The following is a 24,522-nucleotide window of genomic DNA, read 5'->3' as shown; positions in this document are numbered from 1 at the left end:
TTAGTTCCTCTCTCTCATAAGTACGCTTTAACTTTTTAATCAGATTATTTATATAGTTTCTGTATCTCCTGTAGCTTATTCTTAATATCTCATTTTCGGGATTCTCACGCAAAGTTTTTTGCATTCTGTTTCTGTTCTTTATACACCTTAGAATGCCATTTGTGATCCAAGGTTTGCAGATTCTCTTACTCCTACTTATCTTAATAGTGTTTGTGTTTGTGTCTATAGATTCTTTTATTACATTAATTAATTTATCGACTATGTTGTTAGGATCTGTGAGTAGCATTATCGATTGTATATCTTTTTCCTCTAATGTTTGTATAGCTCCACTATAATTTACTACTGTTTTAGTTTTTTTATAATTATTTATTATGTTTTTGATGTTTTTAAGATTCATAAGTATTAGATAGTGATCAGTAACGGTTGTTTCAAGAACAGAAATAAAAGCATCTTTTTTTTTAGCCTCAAGTTTCAGCATAAAGTGGTCTAAGCAGCTGGATTCCCGTGTGGGTAGGGAATGTCCAGTTGAGATACCATGAAAGGATAGCATATCAAGGTAATTGAGTCTATTTTTACGATCTTGAGATTTTTCCTGTGAATCTGGTGTAAGGTTTATGTTAATATCTCCAGTTATTATGATATTTTTGTGATTAGTCAACGTGTTTAGATATTCATTTAGCGAGTTAATAAAGATTTCTGCATTTGCATTAGATGGGGAACGATATATGCATATAACTGCTATGTCATTTAGTATAATCTGTAAACATGAAGCATGTTGGAGAATGATTTCTTTTGCTTGTACATTATGATGATTTTTTATGTACACAACAACTCCGTCGGCTTGGTTTATGTGGTTACTTGTAGTGAACGATTTATAGTTTGCGATATTCGGTACAGATTTGTTAGGATTTAGTCTACATTCCGTTAGAACTTGTATGTCGATATCAAAGTCAAGCTGTGTCAGTGATATTTGTAGGTCATCTAAGTTATTGTAAACACTTCTAATATTTTGTGTTATGATTGTTAGGTCAGAATTCTTTTTTGTCATATATTTAGATATATCGTTTATGTCACATTTGACAGTTTTTGCCGTTTCAATCTGGTCTATTTCATGCAAGTTTACGAGTGTACTATTCATTTAGGTTTAGAATGTTAAGATCAGTCGTATCGTATAAGGTATCTACTTAGGTAACTCTATTAGTTTATTTATATTTTATCAGTCTACTATCGACGATTTGTAATATCCTGTTAGCTGTTTAAAACGGGTTTGAAAAGAGGTAATTATTGAATAAGGTTATAAAAATAATATTTAATGAAACATTTAGGTATTTTCGGAGTACCTAAACATGCTAGTTGGTCTCGAAAGATTATTATACGACTCTCAAAAAAGCGCGTTTAAAAAGATCTAAACAATGAAGAATAGTTTTAGCTTGGTTTTATACATGTACCTACCTACGTTTGTTCGTTTAATTTCCGTGGGCTACAACTGTCGCAATCCTGTTGTAGTTATTTAATAAGTTAGTTTTTTTATACAGCAAAAGGCAGACATTTGTTCACAATCACACCAGTGTGCCTACCATGAGTTTACGTTAGGTGTGCTCGCTAGCGACTGCGTAAAAAAATTACATTTAAATGTATGACATATTGTGCAGCGCCCCTAGTGGCTACTTTCAAGAAATAAAATCTTCATAGAATTTTTTGACGTATTCGCTAGCGAGCTCACCTAACGTAAACTCATGGTAGGCACACTGATGTTAAGTGAGATGCAGTTTACCTACCCAACAAATGCCTTTCACACTTAATGTTCACTCTCGCCTTGAAGAGACCTGGATTATAGTGTTCGGAAACAGGACCAGACCGTGAGTTTAGGGGGCCTTGGGCTAATACTACTTAGAGGGGCCCACCTATTTACTTAAGGTACAGAAAAAATAAGACAGTAAAATATATTTTTTACTTGACTTAGCTAGGTCCCTTGAATCCACGAGGCCCTGGGCAGAAACCCAAAAAGCTATATGGTAGATCCGGCCCTGTTCGAGAAAGATATCAGGAGGCAGCGAATTCCTGTTCCTAGCTAGACCCAGACATTTGATAGTATTCAGCCCTTATTAGTCGCCCGTCTGTCCATCTTCCGCTTAGAACTAAAGGCGTTAATTTTAAGCTCTGAACTTTCTATTTACTCTTGATTAATTTCGTTGCGGGTCTTTGAGGCTGACAGGAAAATCTATCCCGGGATTACTCGTTGTGTACTTACTTTCAGAGTTCTGTTGTTGGCGAAGCGACAAGGTTCTGGATAAAGTAGAATGAGTTGCATTGTGGAACTCTTGTTATCTTAACTATCTTTACCCATCTACTTAATACCAGCTGCCGAACGTTAAGTAATCGTTCGTTCGTTCGTTTCAGCCGAATGACGTCCACTGCTGGATAAAGGCCTCCTCCAAGGTTTTCCACAATGAACGGTCCTGCGCTGCCCGCATCCAGGCTCTTCCCGCGATCTTCACCAGATCGTCGGTCCACCTAGTAGGAGACCTGCCCACGTTAAGTAATATGAAAAAGTAAATAATGTATCTGGCGCACTTTAATATCCTTTTCGTTCAGCCTTTTCTGAATAAAAAGGATACTGAAGGAAGAGATGGGTAACAGTTGACTTAATTTTTTTAAAAGTAAGACCTCATTTTCACTGTATAAAGTTTCATCAAAATCCGTTCAGTAGTTTTTGCGTGAAAGAATAACAAACATCCATCCAGACATCCAAACTTTCGCATTTATAATACTAGTAGGATTGTTTTAATAATGAGTACAATAACATATGCTGTATCAATTGTTTCTCCATTTAAATTTATAAACGTACATGTCAATATTGTCCCATCCAAATTAGATTATAACAAATTGGGCGGGTGACGGAGCCCTCATTTGGATGGGCCAGCACGAGTTCGGACAAAACTTATAATTTCGTTACGGTAACCTAATCTCCGTAACTTTACGCCAAAAAGGATAACTCAATACTTATTATCTACATACCCTGAAAAGAACAAGCTGATAAAAATAATTTGCTGCTTATTAAGCTTTTACTTCTAGTGCTTATTAAAAATATATTGCGAACTGGGTGTTCATTAAAGTCGTTTAGAATTAGATACCTCCTTTTAAATTCTTTACATGCTGTATATTATTTGATCGAACCGAATAGCTGACAGTTTTTTAAAGTAGTGTGCAAACTGCAAATCATAGAAGTAAACACTATGCGCAGTTGCGTCAGTTATCCAAGCGAAACTAAACTGAGGGCTGAGTGTGAGTTTACAACAAACGTCCTCACCAGTGAGCGCGTAAAAAATGACATTAAATGTAGGTATGATGGATTGTACAGCGCCTCTAGCGGAAACGTTTAAGAACCAAATTTTCATACATTTTATTAAAGCGTTCACTAGTGAGGACGTTTGATATAAACTCACACTCAACCCACTGACTAGCTAGGTCTGCAACCTGTATTAGTGGTAACTTCGTATAAATTATTAGTTTACTGAAACGTCTATTTTTCCACCGCCTTAGTTTCTCTACTTGACCTGTGAGAGAATGCCACCTGGCATTAAGTCCGCCACTGTACTACACTGTACTACTGTATTAGGTATGTGCAAAAAGTATAAATAAATAAATAAAAATATCAATGAGTCAATCTTCTTCTTTTCCCATTATTTAGGGTCGGCTTTCCTTGTTCTGAGGCGACAGGACAGTCTGTCCTGGGTTGTCAAGTGGGTTGAGTCAAACAAAAAAAGTATAATAATAGCTACTAGCTACTACTTACCATTGATGGGTAATCTTGCCAACACACACAAAGCAACAGCGAAACATCTGCTGGCGCCACATATTTTGATAGATTATGAGGCGTGAGAAACAAACACTGGCCTATTTTTATCTTAAAGGATGTAAGCCTACGTCCTGATTTCATAACCCATATCTTTTTGCTAATAATGTAGAGATGGCCGAGCACCATGACACGTGTAGAAAATAATTTTATTTTGTGGTAGAGACTTTAGGTAGAGGCGGATACAAAATTAGGATCTACGATAATGTCGCAAAATATTTAAACCCAACCTAAATAACAAAAATAAAAAATTATTAATAAAGGTCGAGTGTTACAAATCTTTTACTCGTCTTTATAAATTACCATAACACTACTAATGCTTTGGGACAACTCGTATGTTATGAGAACAAACTTTTAGAATGTTATGAAATTGATGGGAGCTGAGCAGTTATAACATTATATTTTTATCTCTAGATTTGACTTATTCACACAACTTCTTCACTCATTCTGTTGAAAGAATTATGACATAAAACATCACTTTACATACCTACTGCGTTAACAATATTGTTATACTCTATTACCTGCTCTACTTCCAAAGTTTTTTAGTAAACAACGTTATTAATAGCAGTATTTTGTTATAATGTACTGCGAGTAGGCATGTTTGTGATGTTTGTATAATAACGCGAACGTAAACACTTTTAAGTGTACACAATATGTATCAACCTGGATTTATGTTGTTAATACGAGAATTTTATTAGCATATCACATTATTCTTCTGGATAAAAAACAGAAAGATGCGTTGTTTTGTTTTTGACGAGTAAACACGTCGAGTCGTGTACGTGGATAAAATGCCCTAAGAAAGTTGTCCCGAACCCTTATTTGAGAAATTAATGACAATAAGATGGTATTTTTACTTCAATTCCTTGCTAGATGTATTCTAGATGATGAATCATTTTGTAGAAAACTTTTACTACTGATTTCTTTTCGAATAAATTAGTCAAATTGGTCAAGTAAGTATTATGGTAAATTAATAGATTCTGTAGCGTGGATTTACCTGTTACGTATTTTGTTTACAATACTTACTATTTTCATGAAATATTTTTACCATTAGGGCCTACCTTCCCAAAGTACTTCGTATAAACAGCTATCTGACATCAAGTCTGTCCTGCCGTTTCAAAGAGGTATATTTGCTGGACCAAACATTCATATCTTTTTCCTAAACAAATGGCCACCAACTTCTGTAGCACTTTTTATATGCCAGCTATAAAATCTTTCAGGAAAACATCTCGAACTGGTTCATGCAAAGCATACTAACAAACCATTACCCGCTTTTCCAAACTTGGCTATTCCCTCGTTTTATGTACCTACTCTTTCCTTTACCCTTATTGTGCTATCTAGGATTTTACTTTCAACTTACCCAAATGGGCCGTATCATTTTTATTTTCATAAACCTGGTGTGTACTTTAATAAGATCCCCGTTTTGGGAAAGGTTCCGTTTCATAGGACAATTGAATATAGATCGGAGGTTATCGAGAACACAATATGCCAATATGCATTCGGATGCTGGCCTGAGCTGTTTTTGATTGGGGTATCGATATCGATAGTAATCGAAGAATAGTAAAAATAATATGAAATTGGTGAAGTAAATTCAAGCCCACGATCAATATCCTAGACCTAACATTTTTTTTGTTTATTTTATTGCGCACACGCACACATGATTGACATGATTGCACATAGCTTAGGTTTATACATTATTTATTTTTCTTTTTTATTTTCTAAAAAATCGTAAAAGACATTCATAAGTTAGCTATTTTATTCGCTAAGTTGCTACAAAAAATTGTAATTCAAAAGATATGTCTCAAGTAAAATGTAAATTGGAATGTATTTTAATTCCAGCTCATTGGTATGTTTATTCTGTTTCGTAAAAAGATCGTAGAAAAAAGTACTACGAACCCACGAGAACCGTCAACTGTCGTAGCAGTGCTCACGAGTTCAACGGATAAGAAGTCAATGACCACTACAATTTTCTATAATTTTGCTACGAACATTTAAAAATAACTTCGTTTGCGTGAAATGCAAAAGCTTTCATTTTGTAATTTATTCATAAAATATTTGAAAACTTATTGTAAAGAAAACTTTTAACATGAAAATGTTGAACATACATACGAGTATATGTATAAACTGAAAAGGGCTTTTATGTACAGTAATGTATGTTCGATTTCTACGAAACGAAACAATTAGTACCGAGTGAGTGACGGATGTATACTTTCTGAAAGTGTTGATCGTGATGGATTAATGAGTGAATGAGACAAAATACTGTAAAAGTTAGGAAAATAAACTGACTCAATGTATCCTGCATTTCATTGCTTGAGGAAGCCTCAACCCCAGTTCTTTGGATAAGGTTCGTTCGTTTAGTCAAATGACGTCCACTGTTGGACAAAGGCCTGTTCCAGGGATTTCCATAACGACTGGCCCTGCGCTGCCCGCATCCAGGTTCTTCCAGCGACCTTCACCAGATCGTCGGTCCACCTAGTGAGGGGCCTGCCTATTCGTACTAGTGGTTCGTGGTTGTCACTCGAGAGAACTTTTCTGCTCCAACGGCCATCAGCTCTACGAGCTATGTGCCCCGCCCACTGCCACTTTATTTTAGCATTGGATAAGGTAAAAGTACCTGTTAATGTTCTTTGAATCCAATACGGTCGGCCTAATTTTTTAAATATTCCACACATAGAGGTAAAGTGACTGAATGTCCCTGAAAATGCAAACACACGATGAAACAAACGGTTGAAATCGAATCGGCTTAATGGATCGTCGCTTTAGATTCGATTTAGATTTTACCACGTCAATCTTCATTCTGTTGACAGAACAATTTCAAATGCGGCTTTGTATGCGGACTGACGCTATCAAATATTGTTCAGCTATGCAAAATACTCATGGACCAACTGTACTAGAGAGGAAAAATTGTATACTTACGCTCTACGAACGCCTTGATGGCACGATGCCACGCAAACATCTTTAAGGCTGAGTTGCACCACCTAACTTTGTCCGTAACTTTAACGACAACCGGCGTTTTTTGTATGGAGTTTGACAGATTGTTGACGTTTGTCAAAGTTAAAGCAAGATGGTGCACCCCAGCCTTAGTTAAAGATTTCGTGACATGTACACTCCAAACTCGCTCCATACCTCATAAATAAATAAATAAATAAATATCCTTGGACATTTTACACTGCGCCGCTAGCCCCAAACTAAGCAAAGCTTGTACTATGGGTACTAGACAACGGATATAAACATACTTAAATACTTTTTTTTTTTTTTTTGTAAATACATACATATTATACATAGAAAACACCCAGTCTAATACAAAGAAATATGTTCATGCACACAAATGTTTGTACTGTGCGGGAATCGAACCCGCAACCTCCGGAATAGTAGTCCGATTCGAACCACTACACCAAACGGCCGACAAAGAAAGAAAATATATCTTTAGGCTTCAGATTTCACCCCACAAACGCCCCACGATATAATGTTTAAGCTTCAGCTTTCCCTATGAACGCCCCAATGCTACGGGAAAGAAAATGTATTATGCTTCAGATTTCAGCGGGAGTTACCCTGTTATTAATGATCTTTATTCTCAAAGAGTTCTGTGGTTTTATTCAAAGATAAATTGAAGTCAACTGGCAAACTTCGGCGAATATTTTGCTCACGAATATTCAATAAAACTCAACTTCTGTATGGGTTTGTGAACTCAGTGTGGTGTGACCGAAACATTCTGTCCCCGGGCGAGTTGTTAACGAGTTTCTCGTAAACCGGAGTTTTCATTAATTTGTAGTCCTTAACTTATTTATAGAAACAATTTCATTTATTTAAACAATAATTATAACAATTTTAAGTTACTCTTCTTAAATTCGTCGAATTCTTTACGTATAATGTTTCTGATTAAATACTTTGTAAAAACATAATAAATTACGGATGCATCAGACAGTCAAATGTTCGTAAACAGTTACCGCTACAGTCTACATAAACATACCTACTAAATTAACTACTCGTGGCTTTTTGTCCCGTGTATTTACTTATTATGTGAATAACTATGTCGATCTACATAGAATAATATATATAGTGTATACCTACATCTCAAAGTTGTAAGGTTTAGTCTAAAAAGTTTAGATGGCAACAATGCCCTTGGTTTAGGTATTTGTTAAACAAAAAACATTCTTTCGCAATTTGAATAAGAATCTAAAGGCCGTGAAATTAGATTAGTTGTTGATAAATATTCATAAAAGTTAATCTAAGGGATAGATTATGCAAACAAGATTTTTTGTTCCAGATGTGGGAGTTAGCCATGACTTTGGAACTCCAAGGATTATTAACTTAAGGTGAGTTAAAACTACTAAGGATTGTAATCTGTCCAGGCCAAAATGTATCAACTTCATCATCATCATCATCTCAGCCTCATCATTCCATAGGACGTCCACTGCTGAACATAGGCCTCCCCCAATGCTTTCCATGTTACCCGGTTGGTAGCGGCCTGCGTCCAGCGCTTTCCTGCTACTTTTATGATGTATCAACTTACGGTTTAGAAAAGACTGTTAAATACTTATACGTTGAAAGATTTGTACGGTCCAAACCTCAAAAAGCATTGATGAATAAATAAAACTTTATTATTGCACAAAATTTGTGTACTAAAAGTGACATTTTAGCTTTTTACGAGTAGAATAATGACCACCACCACTCTACTCTGTTTTAAATTCTACTCGTGGATGTTGTGTAAGAGGCGATTCGTCGTTTCAGCCGAAAGACGTCCACTGCTGGACAAAGTCCTCCCCCAAGGATTTCCACAAAAAAAGGCGATTAATAGAGCATAAAAGTACCTCTTCAACCGCTGACCAGCGCGAGGGTATAGGTAAACTAAATCCACAATTTATCTGGTAAATTAGAGAGAGTCGTTCTACAGTAAAAAACTACTACGTCTAAATGACCTAATGATGATGTATGAAACTTGAAAACGTGTGAAAAATCGACTTTGAGGCAAACTCAACTACAGTTAATGAACAATCAATTGGCACATACACGTATGTCGGCCAGCAACACGCGCAGCCTTCGTTGTGGCGATAATTAAAACAAATAGAAGGCGTAGGCGGATCTCTAACGACGCTCAATTACGCGCGGCGGGCGGCACACAGAGCAGGGACAACAGACAGCCCAATTGGTATCTTTTATGTTGAAATATTTTTGGGGAAAAATGTTTTAATGAATGAATATGACTAAGTAATTAAGACATTATCGCAGATAATTTGAATTCAGAATTTGCTCTATCAATTATGGGCAAAAGCAGTGAGATTTAATTTGGGTTCAGATTGAGTCAGAAAAGTAGTAAAAGCCTTTCAAATCTAACATACAGGAAGATGAGTCCGAAACTTTAAACCATAGACTCATTCACTCACTCGAAGTGATTTGGTTGTAAAGTCAATCAGTCTAATAGAGAAGGTATTTAACTGTGGGCTGATTTTTTAATTGTCAGATATCTTTTATCTGAAGAATAAACTTGTCATTTTGACATATTTCCCATACTGAAACTGTCAATGTGTCTACTTATTCTTCAGTTAAAGTTATAGGACGATTGAAAAATTAGCCCTGTGTGATTTAAAAATTAATGATTAGGTAGCTATTTTAAAAATAAACACACGTGTCGTTGTACACCGTATTAATTACATTTACTGATGTATCTGAGCTGTGGTTGCATGTCCATCGAAAATTAGCGGGGCGTCTGTATGGTCCGTTGTGTTCTCTACGAAGTGCTATGTTTACAAACCGTAAGGGTTAAATTTATTAGCCTTGATTAATAATAATTAGGACTGATGATGACGGGGTGTTCCGCTCACAATTTATTTAAAGTGATTGTTGCTGAATTATTTGTTATTGTTCCTTGGAAAAATAATACAGAATTTTATTTAGGTTATACTCGCCCTAATTGAAGCGAACAGCCTGTATAAGTTACTAGCTCTTTTTTGCGAACAAAAGAATATTGCTTTTTTAGGGAATGATAGTTGTTTTTAAAACATTACTAATCTACTTTCTTGAGAAGGTTGTTTTTAATGGTTAAATGATATTTGTTTTTGTTTATTCTAATGATGATTTGCGCGTTCAAATATTAATGATAGGCCAAATTAACAGCCTTTACGTTGACGACATAATTAATAGAAAAGTCACATGACTTTGCGCTTAGCCGTCCTATTTGCCAACAATAGAGATTGATAAGAGCGATAAGCGAACAAAGCGAGTGTCGTTTGTCTTTGGGGTAGGTTTAACAGGCAGTTAATCTTCATTGGGTGGTCAGCGATCACTCACTGTCCCCATAATCGTCTGTTAGTGATCACGCGATTGCGACTTCTGCGTGTGTTTCTTCTTCTCACCTTAGTAAACTGTTAAGTATCACCCACACCAATGCGTGCAGATCGCCATCGACGGCGCGATTACGGCGCGATCATAGGCTAATGGCAATGACAGGTCGCGCGGACTGTCATGGGTCGCGCGACCTGTCATTGGCCTATGATCGCGCCGGCGATGGCGATCTGCACGCGTTGGTGTGGTTGAAGCTTTAGCACAAGGTTTAGACTAGCAATAAAGCTTGCAGAAGTCAGCAGCTTGCAGAGCTGTTTACCACTGTATAAATAGCTGTGGCAAGCCAACTTCTGCAGGATTTACACAGTGGTGACAGCTTGCGGATATCAACTCCTTTAAATTTTATTGCTGGTCTAAACCTCGCTTTAGCACTTAGCCCCTCGTAAAGCCGTGAACTGTCTTTAATGTACCTTGGAAGCGGCTTGCATCGAGCATTTTTGTTTTATTGAAGCGCACCATTGCAAATCTTGTAGGCGGACGTCCCACCCTTTGACATCTCTTTTTTAAAGATATATTTATACTTGTAAGTCATCTATCATTTGCTTTGTGGGAGTAAAATTAATATTAAGCCTCGAACTCCTCCTTTTTCTTCTGATTAATGTCGTTACAGGTCTCGTTTCAGCCAAATCACGTCCACTACTGGACAAAGGCCTCCCCCAAGGATTTCCATAATGACCGGTCCTACGCTAATCTAAGTTAATTGTATTTACTTGGTATATCGCGAAAATCGAGACCAAGTAACTGAAACTGCTAACTGTAGGCTTTACAGGTATTTCGTTTCTTGCGTTAAATTTAAATTTTCTAAGCAGATAAAAACATAATTCGCACGGCTCTGAACACGACAAGCTAAGTAAAGAATGCTGTAGGGTCCTGAAAATTTAATTACTTTCCGATTTCTTGCCTATAAAGTAGCTGCCACACTGTAAGTTTCCGACAGTCTGTGACATTATTCCTGAAGTTCTAAGTGATTAGTTTCCTAGATTCATTAAAAGCCAGGCCCTTTGACTTTTAATGAACTAGGCAAACCAAGGCAAACAATAAAGTAACTGTTTTGATTTCTGTTCCTATCGAATTGAATGATCAACCAAAGGAAACAATAAGGTAATTGTTTTGATTTCTGTTTCTATCGATATCGATCGTTGGAGTCACAATTAAAAGTCTTCTGTTAGTTAGAATTCTGTGGGCTAATTCAAATGCATTTGTCGAGAGTAGAAATCGTCTGTCAAATAATTTTCTAGTAATCAATTTTGAACTGATTGTCAAGGTAATACAGTTGAAAATTGAATATCAAAGCCAGACTACGCCTAATGTCAGATCAGCCGATGGTAGATGCCAAATTTCCAATATCGCGTACGAAGACGGAGAACTTTGTCAATATAGTGGTACATAAGGGTCATAATTAGTGGATGCCGACGATTTTCGCGCTGTCATCTCAACGACTGCCCACCCTTGTCGTTAGAGCAATCGACTGGATAGAAAATGGTGATTGATAAACTAGGTGCAAATAAACATATTTTATAAACACAGAATGCTTTTTGCTTAAATTTGAACATCATCATCAACAGCCCTTTACAGTCCACTGCTGGACTATGAGCCTCCTCCACTATAGTGGAGGGTTTTGCCATAATCTCCACGCTAGGCAGGCGGGTTGGAGATCGCAGTTTAAAAGATTGATGTTTTTTAGAGAGCGCTGCTGCCCATTCTCTGTTTGATGTGTAGTCCCTAAGTCGCCTCTTACGACACCCGCGGGAAGAGTAGGGGTTGGTGACAAATGTATTCTACTCTGCCGTCACCACACGGCAAATTTGAACATAAATTTACCATAATATAACTTATTACACTTATGTCTGGATTTGTAAGCAGAAATATGGATAGGTACCTACTGGATGGAGTGGATGACATAGTGGATGGAGTGTTTTGTAAAACTGCAAAAAAACTTTACCACTAGCTGCTACTAACTGTAACTTACACAAACTTCTGCCGTTCACCGCTAGGGGCGCTGTGCAATCTGCCATACATTTTGTACGCACTTGGTAAGGTTAAACTTATGGTAGAGCTACAGAACTTTCATATAATAAATTATCATGCGCAAAAATTAGTCTGTTTGGGCCCGCCATACACGGACAGTTCGAGCAATTAGCCAGTGGTCAACATAAAGGCACGGACCGCTTTTGCAGCCAGTCAACAGCTTGAATCTACCATTGATAGGTAACTGCTGGAGTAGTTGGTAGTGAAACTGCTCAACAGGTCACAATTTCATTTTCATTCAAATCAGTAGCAACATTGATTTTGAGGAAGAGGAACCACTGCTACTTTGTAATATTTGCTCGAGCAGTCAGTATAAAATATACCTGGCAACTGAAATTTCACCGTGCCGAAGTAGTCACAACTGCTCGAGCAGTACCGTGTATGTGTGTATGTAGAAATCAGTTGCAGCTAGAAGCTGTCGTAATTGTGTAAGAGTGCCTAAAATGATTTGTGTCTTAGTTTTACTGCTATAAATTTATACTACCCATACCAATATTATAAATGCAAAAGGAATCTGTCTGTCTTGCTTTCAACCGATTTTGATGAAATTTGGCATAGAGATAGTTTAACTCCCGGGAAAGGACATAGATAGTTTTTATCCCGGTTTTTGAAACAGGGACGCGCACGGTAATGTATTTCGGTGACAGACAAAATTCCACGCGGGCGAAGCCGCGGGCGGAAAGCTAGTATAAGTATTATAACCCATGCTTAGAAAGGCACGATAAATGTTGGTCTGGGCTAATATCTCTTTTCGTCATTTTCAAAGGCTTTACAACAGTTTTTAACTGTATTATCACATTGTAACACCTATATTACTATTATGGAAGCAATAAACGTATTGAGTATTGAGTATTTGATAAAATCTAACATTAAGATTGACCCCTACCCTCGCACACCCACATCTCTCCACCTAGATTAAATTATTGTCATTATTTACTGTGTTCATTTGATTTGGTGCATAATCTGAAAACCATTTAAAGATTTAACCATTTACAATGAAAATAATTAGCTCGAATTCGTATAGTTTTTTTTATTTGTCATTTTTGACAATTATTAGTGTAATGTTTTAAATAAGACCGAAAATGATACGATTTTCTTTATGGTTTTTGTATTAGTTTGTTTTTAAAATTCACTTTATAGTAAATTACAGATAAATCCAGATTTAATCACAGTGTTATTTATTAAACTAGCTGTGCCCGCGACTTCGTCCGCGTGGAATAATGACTTTGGGTAGGCACTTTTAATAATTTAGTCTAATTATTTTACAAATATCTTTTGCCCGCGACTTCGTCCGTGGAGAAGTCGAAAACGTTCTCATACGATTATTTTTAAATGTTTTAACGTTATTATCTAAATGTTTAAATACTTTTAAAATATAAAAATCAGGTTAAATAAACATGAAAATATTTTTTTCTTATATTTTATGAATATGCAGCTCGGCCTTTGATCCGGTGAAAGTTACTCGGTGGTATTATTTTTTTACAACGAAATCGAAAACTACACCTACCGCAGTATTATTGGTAAACTTTTTTTTTATATTTTCCTACGGGTGCTAGAATCACCAAGCTTCCAGCATGCCACTGGCCGTGGGAGAAGGAGCTTTTCCTCAAGACTACTCCCACTACCTCAAGGGCCTCCGCCAAAACTCTCGCGCGAAAATGAGTTTATGTATACAGCGCAAGCAGGTGCCCGCGGCATGACTTTCATGCATTACTATGCATTGTTGGGCGAGCGCACGCAGCGGGCACCCACTCCGAGGGTAAGTGGAGGCCCCTAGAGTATGGTAGTCGTTAACATGACGTCATGATTGTAAAAAAATGCACTAATGAGTAATTAATATCAACTTTGAAGCAAATCACCACTAAAATAACTTTCTACCCCTTTTTAACATAGTTAGGGGGTGCATTTCACTAAAATACGAAACACGTCTTCCATTAATTCTGTTATAGAATGCTTATGCAAAATTTTAAGTAGATTGGACGAAGGAATCTCGTTATTTCATACAAACTTTGCCCCTCCTTTTTACCTCCTTAGGGGTAGAATTTTGGAAAATCCTTTCTTATCAGATGCTTACGTCATACAAAGAACACACCGTCCAAGTTTCAGGTCTTTACGATCAGCGGTTTAGGCTGTGCATTGATCCATCAGTAGCGCGCGTAGTACCTACTTGATCATTATTTTGCTGCGATGTGATTTTAAAACTGGGATATCTCCTAAGATATTTATTGAAATCGAATGGTGTAAAGGGCAAGAATGTTTAAAATTAAATACTTGTGGTGAATAATTTATTTATTTGGATAAGGATTAATATCATGTTTATAAAAACACCTTCGCAAATAATGCATTATTTTAAAACAGATTTTTTTTGCATAAAAATGGTTACTATGAGCCAACCTTAAAAGATAGACATATGCTACCGCGGACTTTTTTAAAGAGCTTTTAAAGGGGAACAATCCTGTCATACATGATTTTTGCGAAACTTTAACCGTTTACGCAGCATCAGCTCTCAAAAGGTAAAAATTCATTGATTTGAAATATTCTTGATTGGTGCTCCGCTCCTATTGGTCTTAGCGTGATGATAAATAGCCTAAAGCCTTCAGGAACTAACGGGCTATCCAACACAAAAATAATTTTTCAAATCGGTCCAGTAGTTCCTGAGATTAGCGCGTTCAACCAAACAAACAAACAAACTCTTCAGCTTTATAATATTAGTATAGATATACCTATATTAGGGTGTCCCTTATATGGCCGAAAAAATTTTTTTTTTAGATATTGAAATGCATACCCCCTATTTCTTTTCGTACTACTCAGACATACTTAAATACAAAATTGCATCTTCCTACGTCAACATTAACCCGTGCCGACCGAGCTCTGAAGATTTTGAAAAATGCTGGTTTTACTCCTTTTATTAAGTAGCTAAATCAATTAAAATATTTAATTTTTATAAAATATTTATAAAAAGAAGATAACATTACAGATCAGACAATATATTTTACTTTTGAGGGACCCTTTTTTACATTCTGAATACAGATTTCCATGCTGAATATTGGCCTGATTTTTGCTACAACGTGCGTAGCAAAAAAAGCTTTTTGCAGTGATCAAACCATGAAAATCTTGCATAAGCTTTATAGCTCTTTCAGCTGTATCATTAACTACCCTAAAGAAAGCACTTTTTTGCCTTTAAATAGGCAACATCTTTTTCTCATATAGAAATGTGTCTCAGGGGGAAATTATTATCAATTTTCAATCGAGAAAGTAAATGTATACTCTTGACAGACACAAAACCACTCAATGGTTTTCCAGCAACAATAAATAAGGCAGTATTATTATCAATTCATTAAAAACAGGTTAAAAATTAGTACAAAGTCCTATTTACCATAGAAATAATCATACCTTCTTCAGATGGAATGTATCTCTTCCCAGAATCATACATACTCTCTCTTTGTACTTTTACTACAATATTGACGGTGTTTGTTCATTACCTTCATCATCAAAGAGTGATAAAACGGCAATTTCTTCTGATATGAAGTACCAAAGATGTTGACTGAACTTGCTCAGGGCTGCTTAGGAAATCAATTTGTCAACACTCTCATATACCTCTTGGAAAGTGGATGTCAAGAGTTCCTTAAGGCTTTCCTCAGAGCTGGTAAGCTGGTCGTGATGTCCTTGCATTTGTATAGAATCTTGCGTAGTAAGAGATGACAATAAACCTCCGAAACATATTTGCTCTATTTTTTATTGATTTATTTATTTAATTTTCTTTGTCTTGCACTTTATGCTTTCTTAACTAACTTTTTGTCTACACCTTAACACACTGGACGCCTTGGTTTTATTTGTTTTGGTTAAAATATTTTATTTGTTTGTAAATCTTCCTCACCGCGGCGCTTATAAATCTTGAATTTTTAAAATATTTTTTCTTGGAACTCCCTCCAAGCATGGTGAAGTTTTTACACAGTTAGGCTCTAGTAGGATTTATAGCTTTTCCCAAAATATAATACACTCCCGAATGATGAGATTAGAGCTTTCAATAACATTTAATTAACTTCGCAAAATATGTTAAAAAATACTGCAAAAACTTGACGATTAACGGTAACTTTGTGCCTATTATTTGATAAATTTATGTCCCCGACTAAGAAAATACTTTTTTTATTGCTTCTTAATTCCACAGCCATCTTCTAAATGTCAAAAAATAGGTGTTAATCACGAGATTAATTGAGAACAAATGACAAATACCGCGAATACGCACCGCTACTGCCGCGCAACATGTTCCGATGCAAGTCGGCTCGGGTTATCGTACTCCAAATAAAGTAAAAATTTATTTCCAAGTGTTTTAGAGGCAAACAAACAAAACTAAGACCTATGCGTTACAAATTTAAAACTTTGAAAAATAAGGGACACCCTAACCTATATATAAAAATATCTTCATTAAAGTAAATATATTATGTAATTTTAACAGAGGGACTTATACACCGTGTTACTTTGCATTCTTGCCATATTCACAGAGATAAAAGTAGGGAACAATACCTATTATTTAAGATAAACAAGAGACTCCCATAAAGAAAGTACACAAGTATACAAGAGTTTTTAGTAAATTTGGTTTTGCAGTACAAATTGGAATAAACCAATTTTGTCTTGCACGTTCTGCAGGCGCAAGTGGAATAAACCTAGTGGGCGTGGCCTAGTTCTTATTAATCTGTGATGTTTTATGGCTCTGGGTACAAGCCTTTTTATCTAGTCATAATAATTATTTTAAAATACTCTTCAGTTGATTTTAGATTTTCATTTCTACTTTACGGGCTTAGGACCGTCAAAAATACGTAATAATTATTAGGCTTTTAATTAATTTATAACATTGTTCCCTATTTTTACAAATTAATAAATTAAGTATGAAATGAAATCACCTTATTCACAATTAATTATTAATTTATAAGTTCCTACTTACAAAGTTTACGTACTGCGAGCGAAGCAAGTGTTCAAAGTGTCCTCCGTTCTGATGAAGGCAGACTGTGCCTTCCTGGCGAAGCGTAGGTATTTCGCTTTAGTTTCCGCAACACCATGGACCTATAAAAAAAGGCGGACGGAACTCGCGCTACAACAAAACTGTGACGCAAAATTTTGGCGTTTGTCTATTGTGTGAGTGAATTTAGGGATGCCATGTTAGCCAAAACATTTTACCCATTTATTTTAAGAAAAACATAGATCGGCAGATGTTACTTGGAAATGTAGACAGAATTATTCCGTGCCATTTTAAAAGGATGAAAGGTGAATGCGTTGAGGTAGGCGCGAAATTTTCAATGTTCAAATTTTCTTACATTGTTTGCAAGTCAGTGTGTCAGGGTATGTAGTTATGTACATAATGTTGATCAAAAATGATTCACGCAGTTACAAATTACGAATCTTGTGTACATTATAATCATAATCTTATGCATCATCAATATATTATTATTATCTCTGATAGATTTTTTTTAACATACAACCTGACACTGACTTGAAATCAATGTAAGAAAATTTGAATTTTGCAGTTCCACATTTTTGGGAAGGATCAAATTTGCCTATGAAAATATATCCCATTAAAACACAATTATTATGATAAATTATTTTATTTCCATAGTATGCGTAATAAATAACTAAAAAGTCCTAAAATTATTATTAATTTCCCATATTTCGGGTAATTTTCCCACGTAAATAACTGAGAACACTGGTCTTTGACGTATTATTTTTTCGAGTGAATGACGTTTGATTTCAATTAATTTCAATATTTTAATGTCGGGAAATAAGTGATTGGATTATTATTTTGCCTGTGAAATGTGATTCCTTAATTTTTGTTTGTTCGAACAGAACGGTTTTTACACAATTTCATCACACAAGACATGTCGTATTCGTGTTGTTTTTTCGCTGCTTAAATGTGTCAACTGTGTGAAGTTTGCACTCGAAGTGGTGTAACAGGGTGTGAATGTGTGCGTGCCGGCCTGTACGTACAGGCAAGCTGGTGTATCCTAATGTCACAGTATTTTGTTGATGAGAATCCGTCCGACTTTTTTTATAGGTCCATGCGCAACACATAAACGTTTTGTCTCACAGTTTCGCTGAAACAATACTTTCTCGTAACACGTTTACACTATTTATCTCTTCTGCGCCTTTCTGCGCATACCAAGTCACTCAAAAATAATAGTCCATGGGTGTTAGGTCCGAGGATCGTGGTGGCCAAGCTACTGGACCCCCTCGTCCAATCCACTGTTCACCAAACGTATTATTCGCGCACTTGACGTCCTTATTGTGGAGGAGCACCATCCTGCTGGTAGTAGAGCATTTGGTGTAACGCTAAGGGTACGTCATCAAGCATTTCGTCTAAGACGTCTTGCAGACACTCCAAGCACCATTTTGATGAAATTATTCATTGTTTGAATACACTTCAGTCATTTTTGTATTATTTATAACTGTTTATAACGTGATTTGTGATTGATGGATTTCTCAGTTTTTACAAGTGTCAAAAAGACATTTTAAAGACAATAGATTGCAATAGATATTTAAAAATACAATAAAAAGTAAAAAAAGTCACCATCGCCATCGCTAACAAGTGATGTGCATGCGTTACGATAATTAGTGATGTGTTTAACAGATTGTCGATAAAATAAAATACTCAAAATTAAAAATCAAAATTTTCGGGCATTATTTTTTAACGGATTTGTGTTCAGTATCAGTAATATAGTTACCTCTGTAAATATGGCAAGAATGCAAAGTAACACCCTGTATTAGGCTGTCTTTACATAACTATAGTCTTTTTCACGTAAGATGATCCGTATGACACTTCAAGGTTATCCATATTACGCATACTACATATGCAGAATATTTTTGAAAAAATATTTGTATTTTATCAGCAATAATAAAAAAAAAAATTAACTACTTGTCTTGAAATATATAGTAAAATCTGAGTCTATTGATTATATTTTAATTAAATACGATGTAAAAATTTTTTTTATTTAATGTACGCAATGTGTGAAACGGAATAGATTTAGTGCTGGGGTATTTCTTGTATAATAAAATCGATTATTTCCGTGGTTCATTAATCGATTGCAGTGAATACTTAGTTATTAAAAACATCACAAAAATCAACTATATTTTTCGATTATTGACTTTAATAAACGCATTGAAAATAAATTAATAGTTTTTAATTTAAAGAAACAGAACCAGTACTTTTTAGGAATCGTTTTTTTTTTAACACGAACCATGAAATTTGAATATTATCAATAAAAAATTGTTACAATAATATTTGTAATTAAAAAAAACAGGTTTTTTGTTAAATAACACCTATACAAAATATTTCTCTAAAAGTAGGTTTTACTAACTCTTCAAAAAAAATCGATAGATAAATCGCTATGGTTTAGTAATGTGACATCTCTAAATCTTTCAAACTCGAAACGTCATACGGATCATCTTAGGTGAAAAAGACTATAAATTATTATTTTATAGCTCTAATGTAAACTTTCATCAATCATTCCTCCCTCCAATCCAATGACATATAAAAACATCTTAAAGATGACCTAAACTCAATGCCTAAACTGAACTGTCCCACCAAACTCATTGATAAGGGGGCGCTACCGTCGTTCAACTATATAGTTTCCAACATGGCAAAAATCGGAACCAGCGATCCGGTATTGACGGTGGCGCCCCGCTGCCAATGTCAAGGTTTTATTTCTATCATATTTTTTTTACCACCAAAACTGTCAGATGCTATTTTTCAAATAGCCCTATCCTACTATTTGATACAAAATCTAACGAAATGAATACTTTACATTTCTTGTGGGCTGCCCACAGGGAAGAATTGCGGAGAAGGCGGAAAATGCGAGAATTAGCCAGAATATATGAAGAAAATTTTGAAGACATGCCAGAGCTTCTGTTCAGGCAACGTTACAGGCATAACAAAGGCCAATTTCAGGAGCTTTGTCATATATTGAAACAGGAAACCTCTTTGCGGGGAAATACAATAATTTCTCTGGAATCCAAGGTTTAATATCTTACATAATATTATTTAAATGCGAAAGTGTGTGTGAATGTATGTTTATGCGAGTATAAAGATAAAGATACATTTATTTGTTCAAACATGTGTAGGTACCTACATAAGGTGTTAAGTCAGCATTTAAAATGGTATCAACATGTCTTACCTTTGCGGTGTACAAATTAAAATTAAATTAAAAGAGTATTATGAATGTTACTCTTTCACGCAAAAACTACTGAAGGGATTTTGTTGAAACTTTATAGTATTATTGTATAAACGTCATAATAACATCCTACTAATATTATAAATGCGAAAGTTTGGATGTCTGGATGTCCGTATGGATGTTTGAGTTTGTTACTCTTTCACGCAAAAACTACTGAACGGATTTTAATGAAACCATACAGTATTATTTTTTATAACACAGAATAACATTATAGGCTATAGGGGTAAAACAGGATCCACGCATACAAAGTCGCGGGCGGCCGCTAGTGCCCAATATATTGTTTGGATAAATTATCTATCAAATTATTATCTTCTTAGTTTCTTCTCCCTTTTCTTTATTTTAAGAAATGCTGTCAAAATATCTGATTACTTAACTAAAACTTGTAATATTGTTTAAGATGAGCTGCCTGCAGGATCTGTTGCAACAGCCACTTTTCTGGAGCATTTTAACAATTTATTTGATTTACTTAATGCGCATGCATTCACCAGACTGGCAAGAAGGGAAGCAATCAGTGTGTATAATATTAATTAAAAGATTTTGTTTAATAGAGAACAGAAGGTTCTCCACTGAATCTGCCTAGTAAAGGCTGCCAAAAAAAAATAAAAATATTAAAAAAATCATACCTCCTTGTTTTATTGAAGCAGCTCTATAATGTACATTTGTTTAGTTTTGAGCAAGTTAGAGCAGTTAAGCCATAAAATTTGTTTCTTCATAACTTCTTGCTTTAAATTAAATGAATGAATGAATAAATAAAACTTGAATAATTGTGAAAGAACTGCGCTGCCCAGACAGTAGATTTATTAAATTAGTTATAGCTTTCGATGTTTAGGTTTCACAAATTGAATACCTTACTATGAAGTTTTCACAGTTATATCCTAAATCCTCTCAAAATTTGGTTGTGTTGGATGAGTTTTTTGAAAAGATCACTCTGTCCAGGGATATCCGTAACCGAAACTTTCGGTTATCCGAAACCGTAACCGATTTAAAAGTTTCGGATGTAGGCAGTTTTAATTGTTTTTGTATAGCATTATATGTAAAGGCAAAACAGTCTGATTTACCTTTATAATGCCATCTAGTATAAATTTATATTATTTATTCGATGTAAAGTGTGCGGCCATGAATGAACCGAAAAAAATATCCGTAACCGAAACCGGTATAATATTATTCCTATATCCGTAACCGTATCCATAACCGAAACTACATAATATCCATAACAGCCCTAAGTAACTCAGTCCACACGCACATGGCTCAAGGGTATAGGTATTTACAGCTTAATTACTATCCATTCGCTTTAAGTTTGCCGCTGGCGATATGACGTCACTCGAAGGGAAACGTCTATAACTATAACAAACTATATTTAGAATGTTTTTTATTTATTAATATTGATAAGAATTGTGTATTTGCATAAAATAAGACACATTAATTGCGTTTAATCACTAACCGATTGCCTTGAATCGCGGTTGGGGGAGGTGACGCGCGTTTAGTTATGGAGTAGTGTCGATGGGAATGAAGATGTATGGTCCTTATAAATAACCCATTACCCAGGACACTACTGGCTTGGTAGTGTAGAAGGGAAAAAATATTCCCCACGACACTACTGGTAGTGTGGTTTGTTGGTGCGGTCGGTCAGAAGGGCGGCAAACTTAGCGCGAACGGGTAGTATGTGAGCCATTCCACACGTGTACATAGGTACGAGTAGTACCTATGGCATGCTATGCTAATAATAATTATTATTGTCTTTGCAACACGTCTAGCATAAATATGTAGGGTATACCTACTAGGTAAAAATAGGTGATTGTATTGTAGGGCTTTTGTTCACACGGAAAAAATGACAAAGTTTTTAGTTAGGTACTTATCAAATAGGTAGTAGTAACATATATGTAGAAAACAGGAACTTAGATGCCAACGAAAGAAAATAGGCTATCAAATGTTGTTTTGGGGACTTACCTTTATAAAAATATCACATTTAAAAATTCATACCATTTGTTGTTATTTAAAAAACAATGTCAATTTTGACGATTAACTGAAAGTCTATTATCTATGAATATAGTAGCGATATATGGTATCCAGCGGCAATGGCAGTGCAAAATTTTGACAATGACTGTAGTTATCATACTTCGAGTTTGTCCATGGAGACGGCAAAAGTCCTTTAGTTGGCCATAAAGTAAACTTAACGAAAAATGTTACTTAATTGATACCGAGGCGCAACCTGGAAGCATTGCTAAGTGTGCTCCTCGTTACTGGTTCATCGTTCGTCATCGTCATTGTTCGTAAAAACCGGGTCGCGGCAGGCAAATAATAAAATTAGTCTTATGTCTTCTCCCTTATTAACTTCGATGGATAAATAGCTAAACCTCCTTGCGCGTAACTGACGTTTGTTGGAAAACCGATTTTTTCAGGCCATCGGATTTTAATTTCAAAAGTCATTGACCAATCCCAGTTCATATAATAACTATTATGACGTTTTCTATTGGCCAAAAGATTTAACTCTCTAAAAATCCGCGTGCAACCATATCCTGCTTAAATATTGTGCACTTTATTGAGCACAGATTAAACAAGCTAAATGACAAATAGAATAGATTGAAATGACAGATTGCACTTGAATTACCCTACTGATTAGTTGTAGTAGTGGTACCTTTATTTAAGAGCTTCAAGTGTCAGAAAAGAATACCCCTCTCGTGCTAGCATTATGAACTCCTCATTTCCACCTTGTAATTGAAATCAAACAATCAAGATTGTTTGCAAATCAACTTTCCTAAAACTTCCAATTCCCTGATGCCTAAATTATTAACGTCAACCCGATCAAACTTGTTTTGAAATTAATATTTATTTTGTATCGAAGTATTAGGTGCTGTCTTAGATATTTCACTTGAAAAGCTTCAGATAGAAAAAGAAGGTATCAATAAAGAGGTGATAGCAGCTCAATGGTTAAAGCAGTCATCTGGAAAGATTATAGGTTCATGTCCCAAAACTAGCAGTCGTTTTCTTAATAATAATCAAGATAGAAATCTTTTAATTAAAAGAAACCCCAATAGAAGCCCTGTTAAAAAGGTAAAAGCTACTGAATAAAACATTTTTGTATTTGTATTGTATTTTGTAGATAATTGATGTTTTTCTATACACGTTTAATTTTCAAAATCGTTGATTAGGTACTTCTAAGGCTGGGTTGCACCATGTTACTTTAACTTTGACAAACGTCAAAAATCTGTCAAACTCCATACAAAATACACCGGTTATCGTTATAGTTACGGTCAAAGTTAGGTGGTGCAACTGAGCCTAAGATTGCGTAAGCATTCCCAATCATTGTAAGACAGTTAATTTTAAAATAGTGCAAACGGAATTACCTACCTACAATCCTACATAGCAGTGTATTTGAACAGTTCTTGTTTGTTGTTCATTTCCAGAGTTTATTTTTCTAGAACAAATTGCATTAGCTCTAACGTTAGCCGATGGGCGGTCTTCGGAGTGTCGATTTCAACATCTTCTCTTGTATTGAAACTGCAGGACGTCTGCATCATAGTGCAGTAAGAACAGTCAATTCCATCCAATCCATTTGCTAAAGAGAACTATGCTTAAACTGCCAAAAATCTACTGAAAACTATTGAAAATCCCAGAACCAATCGAATTTCAGGACATTAAGGCTGAGTTGCACCATCTTATTTTAACTTTGACAAACGTCAAAAATCTGTCAAACTCCATACAAAAAACACCGGTTATCGTTATAGTTAATTCTAAGTTAGGTGGTGCAATTCAATATTTTATGAAGAAGAATAATAATATAGTCCTTTCTAATAAAAAATATATTCATAATACAAATTCTTGAATTTTTATTCATTATTTCGTTCGCTGCCAAAACTCACTGGCCAGGCAAAAAGGTAAGCATTGTATTCATCGACAATATCTAATCCCATCAAACGATTTGCCAGCTTTGAAATATTAGAATTCACGTAAATATCTCAAATCACAAATATCTTTTCAACTCCGGAGTGGTTGGACCTGAATGCTAACGTACCTATGCCTCCATTCAAAAGATTGCACCTGTATAAGATTTCTTACGCATGACTTGTTCAATACAAATAT

At 35.4% G+C, this 24,522-nt stretch overlaps 1 protein-coding gene across 1 annotated transcript in view; it reads left to right on the top strand.

Moving 5' to 3' along the window:
- The window catches only part of LOC135078968 (adenylyl cyclase 78C), a 128,224-nt gene that overhangs the window by 8,117 nt on the left and 95,585 nt on the right, over positions 1 to 24,522 (top strand). Inside the window, exon 2 of the mRNA XM_063973576.1 lies at positions 8,121 to 8,169. The gene's annotated coding sequence lies outside the window, so the exon portion shown is untranslated. The remainder of the gene's footprint in view (positions 1 to 8,120; positions 8,170 to 24,522) is intronic.

Source organism: Ostrinia nubilalis, chromosome 2 (genome assembly GCF_963855985.1).
Source record: "Ostrinia nubilalis chromosome 2, ilOstNubi1.1, whole genome shotgun sequence".
Taxonomy (NCBI): Eukaryota; Metazoa; Arthropoda; class Insecta; order Lepidoptera; family Crambidae; genus Ostrinia; species Ostrinia nubilalis.
This window is presented reverse-complemented; position numbering and strand designations above follow the sequence as displayed.